Consider the following 11,204-nt stretch of genomic DNA (forward strand, 5'->3'; position numbering starts at 1 on the left):
GAGTAGATTCACTCTATGATACTGTTGACATTTCAAGAGACTTACATCACTTGATGCTATTTTTTACAAAAAATTTAATGGAAACTCTTTTCTTTATTTTTTCAATAGGAGAAAATCACTAAGCATAGCAAACACTAATTCTAACTTTGTTTGCTTTACCCAAATAAGCAAAAAATAGAAATGTAGGTGAAACTGTAAACACATGATTGTAACGAGTGTACAAACACAACACAACACAACAAAAATTAACAATTTTTATGTATGTAGCTCATGAAATTTAAAAACTCACTTTTTTTTAATAGAACACATATGAAAAACTGGCTTGATAAGTGAAGAATTAAAATAACAGTTTCCAGATAATGCAAGGAGAGCTGAGGACGTATGAAATTCAATTTACATTGATTCGTGTTAACCTGTAGAAATTAAATCAATAGATGGCTTTACATGCAGTTTAACATTACAATTAAGTTGAATAACAGCTTAGTAAATAAATAAAAATGCTGAGGTCTGGTTATAGTGAGGAACATAGAAATAAAGACGTTCAAGATTTTTTACAGGTGAAGGCATTGTTTTCCAGACTTCTTTTCATTTTTTTACTGAATAAAATAGATTACTTCAAAAGAAAAATATAATCATTATTTAGAAAGCAAAAAAAATATTCTCTAAAGTAAACTTACCAAAATATTTATGAGCTGAAGCAATAAACATAGCATTGTACATTGTTAATAGGTTCCTGACCAAGCACTTGGATCAACGTTAGATCTTTAAAAGACCTAGTTACATATAAAAGAATACTTATGTTATTAAGAAGTTTTTGGTAGCATAGCAGTGACAAACATTTAAAAGAAAAAAACGTTGAATAATAAATCAGAGGAACCAATTTTTGTTGGATACTCTTTGACTGATATCCTTACGATATGAGAGTGTATAACTATTATTTATTTGAATAACGGACCTCCAGGTGTACACTTTCAAACGTTTAAATAAGTGCAAAAGTGGGTTGATAATTTCTTGTCGTTGAAAAGCCCAGAATTCTTTCGTTTGGAAATCCTTAAATTACCGACTCGGTGGTTAAAGGTGTTGAAAAATGACGAAGAAAACTTTGATGATCAAACAGGTAAGGTTTTCTTTGTATAAATGAGATTGAAATATAAAAAAAAAATTATTATTTTTGCACACCCCAATAACTATTACTATTTAGTCGACAACGACTGAAATTCAGCCACCTTGTGAGCGGTGGAGGATCAACCTCTCAACGCGCCTAAAGTGGTACCACACCAAGCTTGCGGCAAACTATTTACAACATTAATTCACACATACAAGCGGTGATCGATGTCTTTTTTTCATCAATTTTGTATCTCCTTTCATTCTGTTAGTACATTTTCTCGCTCTTTTCTACTTTCGTTCTTGCTCTCCTCTCATCAACTATAGACATTTCTCCCCTTCTCTAATTTTTCTCCACCTATTTGTCATGCACATTGTAGCTGTATCTCTCAATTGCTCACTTCTTCAAGCGTTCTTAGGTCTTAGGTCCCTCTCCCTCTCTTAATTTCTTCACTTCATTCTCTCACTCTATCAAAGTTCTTTGCTCAAGGTGAAAGGGTGTACTGATGACGGCGGGGGTGGGATAGTTAAGAGACAAGGGGAGTCTTGCTACTATTTAAGTGGGCACACTGGGTCAGTTACAAGCTATCTGTCTATACATCTTTTTATAAAGTAAACAGCTGTAAGGTAAGACCTAACTAACAAAATTTTATAATTTCCAAATTTCGTATAAAAATGAATTATTTTAATTAACAATTAATTTGAAAGCGAGTTTTAGGTAGATAATAAGCAAAAATTATGGTTTCCTTTATAAGATCTTATAGTACATAGAGGTACTACAAAAATTAGAAGACTACGAAACATAACCTCAAGAACAATGAATTTTCAGACTATCTGCAAACTCTTTTTAAATAGCTGGAAGATTTCAGTAATCAATGTCAGGGTTGTAATGAAAAGCTGATCTTTCACTTAATTAACTCTTTATTCATCGACTTTGAAGCTGCTGTTTCAATCTCAATAAATGCTCTGCGTCAGTTTCTTGTCACCTAGGACTGTTAACATTTAAAGAGAACAAGGTAGTCCAACGTTCAACGACCCTTAAAAGGACCAGTAAGCTAAGCTTTATCTTGATTGAACTTTCCAGCAAACATGGCTGCCGGAACACCTCAGGGTGATCTTTTTTGGCCTGCTGTTGTAGCACCAAACTGATCGGAAGGAAAATCATAACGCTTTGAAGCGTTGGAGCTGGTTGCAGTGGTATTTTCCAACGTCTCCTGGTGTTACGCCAGAAACGTTGGTGTCTAAAACACCTTCTTTATTCACAGAGCTCAGTAAATTTGGTGATTTAAGGTGGGGAGATTGGTTCATGATGTTTGCCGGTTGGAGACTGTCCCGTTTGCTCAAGTTTATTTCTCCTTTATAGCTTTAAAATTAGTTTCGCCCAGCATAGACCACAAAAAGAATTGGTAATTGCTGATTAAATGCTGAGATTAAAGAGGGTAATGTGGGATAGTCGATATCCGAGATAATTCCACTCGTGACGTTCGCCAGTAAATGACTGACTAGATTCAATAGTGACTGGCTTTATGCAGTCTTTTATTGGACGAATCGTTGTCAGAAGTGGTAGTAAAAATTTTTGGGCTTTTGCATCTATATATGAGTGAGAAGTTTAATGTCGTTCCAAAATTTTTATAATGAACAGACAATAAAAAAATTAAAAGTAGGTTATTAACGACACATCTAGTTTTGTTACTTTTGGATATCAATTTATTCGATTACAGATACTGTTAAAAAAATTTCTAAATTTAAGAGATATTTTCGAAACACGTGTATCCTAAGTCTTATAATCTAGGAACTTAAAATAATTGATTAAGAGATACTATAAAGATATGAGAGAAGCTTGTACAATTTGATAAAAGCACGTATTAAAATGAATGAAACTCAACTGAAAAAAAAATGTTGCATCGATTATTATTATTTATAAAAAATTCGATTAACTCATGTAAGAATTATTAAATTTAGGAGAATTTTACAAAACATTAATAATTCAAGTTTCATAATTAGTTTATTAAAATTATTTACCATAGGATATTATAAATTTTTTAGAAAAGCTTATGAAATATGGTGAAAGCATGTATAAAAATCAAAGAAATTCCACTGAAATTGAAATTTGGCTACCAATTATCAACACTGATAAAAAAATTTTGTTTACTGTCAAAAAAATCCTAAAATTCAAGAGATAATTGTTAGAAAAATTTTGGAGTTAATCAAAATTTTTTATAATAATATAAATTAAATTCTATAATTATGTAAATGAAATTTGAATAAGTTAAAAAAAATGTTAAATTTATACGCAATTTATTCAATTTCACTAAACATGTAAAGATGTTAATAACTCAATCTATTAAGTTCAATTAGTACTGTTTGAAAAGTTCATTTTAAACGTAAATAACATAATGCATATACCATTTTTTATACGATCTTTTTTATTGATTTTAAAAAATAAATTTAACTTTTAAAAACGTTAACGCATTGAATTTTATTTACGGAACGGTAAAAATGTGAATGATTTTTTATTAAATTAAGAGATACACCATTTTTTTTATTGTACATTATTTAAAATTATAATTGATGTTAAAAAATACTTTAATACAAAAACAATCATAAAAACATTTAATGTTCAAATTAATAACTTATGAGCATAGGTTTGAAAATTGAAATTGACAATTAAAACATTGTATTACTACATTGTATTGAAACGTGAAATTTAATAAATTATAATTCTTTGGGAGCTTGAAAATATTAGGACACGGAAAATTATAAATTTACATAAAAATTATTCTTTTAATTTAACTTTATTTGAATGAAACAAATTTTTATACTTTTATGGATCAACATATTAAATTTTTGCATCATGGTGATTAAATAGTAATTCATTATATACATGATCGTCAAAATCTCTTCAAAATTATTGCAATACTGTTATTAATTTAAAAAGTAATGAAACTTAATCACATGTACAAGTTCGTGTCTTTCTCTCGCATGTTCAAGTTTAGGTGAGCTGAAAATATGCTGGACTACGACACGAGAGTTCGAAGATTCAAGACCCTACTTCGATATTTATAAATCCATACCTTTTTTCTGTTTCAATCATAATACAGGTGTTTTCGAATGAGTACAAAAAAATAAAAAGCGTATTTTATAACTAATGGTTACTTATGTGTTTATATATACATATATATATATATATATATATATATATGTGTATACATAATTTAATTATTTATTTAATAATTGAAGAATCAATTAGTTTTTGATAATCATGACTTATTTTAATGCTTTATAAATAAAAAATACTTAAAAGACTATAAGTTTAGAGCTGTCAACAATTACATTAGTAACACAAAGACAATTTTTTTTAGTAACAAATTAATATTATTTTAGATTTGATTTGAGATGTGTTTAATTATTTTTACTTAACGCTTTTTTTACTTATAAAATTGACCGTTAAGCTGAAAACATTACAATTCTTACATCAAATTTACCTTATAAACATCAAATATTTTCAAAATACAGTACAAGAAAATTTTTTCCATGACCACTTAAAAAATCTTAATAAATTTTTGTATTCATTTATTTATTGGTATATTTTAAGAGATACGTTCCATAACTACTGTATAAATAAATTTTTTTTTTACATATTGATGTCTAAATAATTAATACTCTTTTTATTAATTTCTTCTACATCATTCTTAAAATCTCACTATCGATATTAAACTAAATATATTCTATAAACATCAAACTTTAAATTATTTGTTAAACTTGTATGTTCTAATGCTTTTATGTTAATTTTTAATTTTATTTTAAAACCATTTGTGAAGTTTGCTTCCGATTCATAGTTATTAAGTTTTATACACATCTTTTTAGCAGTGACATATATATGTAAGATACTTACAATGAAATCATATGTTTACAACAAACGTTATTTATACGCAAAATTAATGATTCAATTCTATTTCTTTCAAAGCTCTGGAACAAGTAGAAGTATTTAAATTTTTTTATCTTATTCACTGAGATTCTATAGTCATTATGAGAAACCTATTTTTTTTTAAAAACGGAGTTCTGCCAAGGTATTTACTAAATTCACGTATCACATAAATATATAATTTTCTTTTTATTCACTCATATCTATATTAAATACAGCATGAAAGTTCTGTTAATTAAAATATAAAATTGACGTAAAACAGTTTTTCGCTAACATTTTAAGTTAGGATTTTGATATTGAATTAAGTAAGATCACATAAGTTGCCAGGCTTTAAATTACTTTGGAGCTCACTCAAATGACTCAGTTTTTTTTAATTACCACTAGATAATTTTTCTACACAACTAGAAGACACAAAAAATGTGATCTAATTCTTTAGCTAGTATATATTTTCGCTGCAGCAACAGCATCTTGAATTGGAACTTGTAAATCTGAGTATACTACCAAGCTATCGATTGAGTGAGCTTCTAAGTAATTTCAGGCATGGCAAGTTATGTGACACGTCTCACATAATCTAATATCAGATTTCTTAACTATAACGTTAGCTAAAAAACGCTTCGAATTAATTACTCATTTTATTTGATAAAACTTTTATGCTTTATTCAATATGAACATTTGTAAATCAGAAGAACAGCATTAATGTAATATGAGGACTCATAATAAATACCTTTGTTGAACTCAGTATTTTCTTGAACGTGAGTTTTTTCATAATTTGTAAGTATAGAATCTCGGTGAATAAAATAAAAAAACGTGAAAACTTTTGTTGATCTCATAACTTTGAAAGAAATTAAATTGGTTAAGTAACTTGTGTATGAATAATGTTTATTTTAAAATCATGATTTTATTGTAAGTGTATTATGCATGTGTAAGCAGATAAATTACAATTTAAAAACAACAAAAGTACATGTGTCGTTATTAACCTTCTTTCAGAAATTTATGATCCTTTCATTAAAAAAATTTTATTATGACATTAAGCTGTACACGGTATCAGTGCTAAAAAATAACCTTAAACTTGCATAAGCTTTACTTTTTTTGAAATAGGTTTTTTTGATGGATCCATAGTGCAAACTATTTAATTGTTAAAATAATAAAAAATAAAATAGAAAAATGTATAAAATTTATTTTTAAGTTTTATTAATAAATTATAGGTTTAAGCCATATATTAAGTTTCGTAAACTAGTTTCAACGTTTTATATTTCAAAAGAAGTCTCATCATCCAAGAAGATTTTTAAGTTTTCATTGAGAAAATTGATTTTTGTATGGGATTATGTATCATATTTTTTAGAAGAAATTTCATGCAATAAAATTTTTTAGTTTTCATCATGCGATCTAAATTACATTTTATTCCTAGTGCCGTACTTTTTAGATGTACTGTAATAGAAGAAAATTTTATTTTTTGATTGCGCAGTGACATTCTTATGTGAGGTAGAATTTCATTATACATTATAAAAAGTCTCATGCAAGAAAATGCATACGTTTTTATTGTGCTAAAAAGGTATGTTAGGCCAATGTCATTCCTTCAGGAGAGGTGATATAAGTTTGAGAAGATGTGTCATAGGTTTTAGGAAAAATGTGAAAAACTAGACTTTATGGCATGAATAAGCACTTTTAAAAATGAAGCCCAATATCAGCAACCCAACGATAAACTGCTTTCTTGTCATATTGATTTTTGAAATAGGAACACTTTCATCATCAAATATTCTTTAAATAATTCGTATTAAATTTAAAATAAGTTATTATGTGTTTATCAATATTCTTCCAATCTTTTCAATATTTACTCGATTCTAGGAACAAGCTTGCTACTTTGTATTTTTTTTTTATCAATGCAGAAAATTTACTTACTTTTGAAGCAATTAAATAATTTCTTTTTAAAAAGAAGTAAAGTATTGTTTTTTAACTAAATTAAGTGAGTATCAGTAAATGAATACTATTGTTTCCATTGAAAATTTAGAAGAAACTATTCTTGCATGAATTATTTTTTAAACAAGTCATATTATACAGTAAATCAGTAATATCTACTAATGTTACTTGATAATCTAGGATATATTTACTTTGTTATATCAAAAAAGAGATACAATTTTCATTATATTTTAAAACAAGTATTGCCCCAACAATACATTCTCGCCGTAAGTAAAAGCTTGAGCCGTAGTTCAGGCGCCAGGGTAGTCCTCGCAGCCTTTTGAGGTGTACGGCTCTTCCAAGGTATTTTTATGCAGTTTAATCTCCTGAATTAGAATTTCAAGGGTGAAACCTCAAAAAAGTATGCAAAAAAAGTCTTTCAAAAATGCCTTAGCGTGTCGTAAACATATACTCTAGTACGTGTGTGCGAACTGAAACGCTTAAAATGTTAACTGCAAAAAAGAATGTTGTTTTTTAATTTATTGGAATTTTTTTTGAGATTGTAGAGAAAAGTTGAAAGTTAATGGTGACGTGAGGTGCCTTGTGAAAAATTTGTATTATTATACTTTGCCGAGGCTCTAAGAAATTGGAAAAAACTTATATTTCAGAACTTTAAGAATTTTGTACTTAAAAACTGTAGGGTTAAGGTAAGTACATTCTGATTGTTTTTTTTGCTTAAAATACGCCAAAAAATAAGAAAAAAAAGTTTTTGATAAGAAAAAACGTAGTTTTAAAAATTGTTTATAAAAACTGTTAATAACTATTTTTGTGTGGTTTTTTGAGGTTTCATTCTCGAAGTTTTAATTCAGGAGATAAAACTGAGTTAGGGAAACATTAGGGGAGCCATAGATCTCAAAAGGCCATGGGTACTCCCCTGGTGATGGCACCCAGATTAAAAAGCAATCGCTAGAGGATAGTTATTTTCGTACCACAAATACGTTAAAAACAAAACGTGGCGATTACAGGCCAAAATAAATTTTTCATACTGAACCTAATGTGAGAATTCCACAAGTTTTCAGTATACTAGTCCAACTTTAAGTCTGCTGTAAAGTTGTCTGCTTTAGACTACGTTGCTTTTTGCATACAACCAACTCAAGTTTTAGAGTAACCTTAAGCAAGATTCTCATAGATGTAGCATAACAGAAGTCTTTCTAAAGTCTTATGTAAAACTAGAATGTAACTGCTTAGGATAGACGAAAAGATTCTAATTCTACAAAAATGTTCTTAACGTTGAGAGCGTTAAATAAAAATTTTATAAATCTTTATATGATCATGGTAACTACAGTAAATATCGTTATATAAAAATTACATAATTACATTATAATGATAAGACATTATTCCAAATTGTTTATGGCTCCAATTTTATAAACGAAATTATCTATTAAAGTCATAAGTCAATATTCATAATTATGGCAACTGAGAATAACAAAAGATCATGAAAAGTGTAAGTACTTTTTAAAATTATTACAAGAGAATTAGAGAAATTCATATGATAGAATCCCACTTCTCAAAGTAATTTTAACAAAACACGACATTTTTTCAGTCATATTTAAGGCTGTACTCACTTTCATTTACATACATTCTTTGTTCTAAACCATGGTTACCAATACTGAAATAAATTTAACGCAGTATATGGTACAGTGATTCTAGAGATCTTCAAAATGTCAGTTACAATTAACAGAAACTTTTTTTTTAAATAGTAGACTGATGATTGTCAGTCGTCAATCTACTTTTTAATTATACTGTCACTAGATGACATGCTATATTTTTATCTGTAAATTAATTTTGATCAGAAAGTAGGTATAAACTTTCGAGAAAAATTTATTTTAGTTCCTGATTCAGTGAGAGCTACCACAATAAAATTTTAACGGGTACGATGGTAGGCTTATGAATCCATGCATATAAGCTAGGTAGCGCATCTTTAAACGAAGCAAACTATTTTATTTAGAGAAAAGATATGTATGATTTGGGATACTTGAATTTCATGACATTTACAAACATACGATTACATAACAAAATGCCTTTACGTGTCAAAAATTTTCAAGTAAGCCTTATCATATGTTACTTATTATTATTCTGTGTAGTCAAATAGTTAATCAAATAGAAAATTTATTTTAATAATTTAGAAAGTGATTGTATTGAGAATGAAACACAAATTTTATTTTATTTTTCGTTCATTTTCTGTGTGACTATTTAAAACTATTATTTTGAGAAAAATTAACCGATTAATTCATAATTATAAACCATTATAACAATCAATTTTCACACCAATCATAAAAAACGAACCATACACTCTTACCGTTATGAGATGCTGGGTCGAATAGTACGCCGAAAGAGCTCGATAGTTCGACAGTCAACGTAGAGTGGCAAGATGAAAGAGCTCCTCGGTCCTCTTATCCATGTTGGTTGGTGCCAAAAATAGCAATAGACGCTCCATACATGGAAATCCGTCTAACTTCAGCATTTGCTATCTTCCTTCCTACATACTACACTAAGCTATCTTAGTAAAGATACCACAAAGTAAGATACGATGTTTAGCCCTTAATATATTGTAAAATAACGGTTGTATAAATTACATAGGCTAGTATTTATTATTTTTAGAATATCTTGCAAATTTACTATCGTTAAAAAATTTACCTTGACATCGTTATTGGAAAAATAATAGATATTGTGATTACCTACACCGAAAAAATTTTGTCAACTCAAATAAATGCATTTATTCGAATATTTAATTATTTGAATCGAATGAACCGTAACTTAATTCAATAAAATAAGTTTTTGTATGAATTAAAAAACTTAATAAGGCACTTGCATTCTTTAGTTCTAAAAATATGTATGAGAAAATAAGAAATATTCTAGAATACAATAAATACATGATTTATTAGCAACCAATAAATGTCTTACACCAATATTGGCAATTATCTAACACATTTGATAAAACTTTACTACTTCAATTAAAATAAATATCAGTCGATTAAAAGTAAAGCATTTATGTAATATTTGGACTGGTAATCAATATAAGTTTGTCAAACTCCGTATTTTAGTAAAAGTTAGTTTTTTCATAATTAATATAGTTTTTCACTGAATAAATTAAAAAACTTGAATTCTTTTTATTGATCTTATGACTTTGGAAGAATAAAAGTTGGTTTAGTAAATTACGTATGAATAATGCTTATTGTAGAATCATGTTTTTATTGTAAGTATGTTTGTGTGTATGTATATATCTATGTATGTATGTATGTATGTACGTATGTATGCATGTATGGATGTATGTATGTATGTATGCATGTATGTACATAAATTTGTATTTAAAAGCAACAAAACTACATTTTTTAAGCTACTTTTAGTATTTTATGATCCTTTTAGTAAAAACTTTTTTTTAATGACATTAAAGATATTTGTATATTTGAACATTAAATTTTATTAGAATTTCTAACTTAAACTGAAGCTATTGCTCTCAATTCTCTGCAATGCCAAAATTTAGTGTTAATGTAAAATAAAGAAAGTCAATGATTGATTACTCATAATCAAATCGGTTAGGGAATCACGCAGGAACTATCTCTTTTTTGAGAAATATTTGTCGTAATTAGGGTGTACATATAATAATCGTGCTGACAATAACCTCAAACTTGCATGAGCTTCACTTTTAATGAAAGGCAGTTTTTTTTTATAGATTTTGTGACTTTGTATGGGAAACTGTATTAAAATAAAAAATTTTCATTTCTACAACTAGTATTTGTATTGGACGATTTGAACTCAAAAAGTAATCAATTACTTGATATTAAGATATTAGCTATTTTCACTACTGTGTTTTATAAGGTATTTTTACTTCTGACGTCATCATGGACAAATTTTTAATTAAAAAAATTTTTAATTAATAATCAAAAATCTATGTTGCTATATTGCAAAACAGGTGCGATCAGATGCTTGTAAAGGGTTTTAAAAAATGTTTTCCGGCTTTACTTTTTGCCCACGACAGCTTCATTTATCAATTTCACTTATTTATAAAGAAATAATACGGTATATCTGATACCCATTCGATAGCTTGTGAAAAATAGAAGTTTTTGTAATCAAATCGAGTAACTGGAATATCTCAATAAACTTTATAGTCATGATTAAACTTATTGTGTGAATTCAAACTTTGTCCCCCAGCCCTCGCCATTTTGCATGATGATGTCAGAAGTGAAAATACCTTATTCGGTTAACAGTCTTTCATTAA

The 11,204-nt window shown here is 27.8% G+C and overlaps 1 protein-coding gene across 1 annotated transcript in view; it reads right to left on the reverse strand.

The window, feature by feature from the left end:
- LOC106637461 (actin, muscle) overlaps window positions 1-9,367 on the reverse strand; it is a 59,007-nt gene extending 49,640 nt beyond the window's left edge. The window contains exon 1 of the mRNA XM_014350258.2: window positions 9,285-9,367. The gene's annotated coding sequence lies outside the window, so the exon portion shown is untranslated. The remainder of the gene's footprint in view (window positions 1-9,284) is intronic.
- Window positions 9,368-11,204: the final 1,837 nt, after the last annotated feature.

Source organism: Copidosoma floridanum, unplaced genomic scaffold (genome assembly GCF_036245765.1).
Source record: "Copidosoma floridanum isolate Cflo_tuat_1 unplaced genomic scaffold, Cflo_Japanese_pri ptg000030l, whole genome shotgun sequence".
Lineage (NCBI taxonomy): Eukaryota > Metazoa > Arthropoda > Insecta > Hymenoptera > Encyrtidae > Copidosoma > Copidosoma floridanum.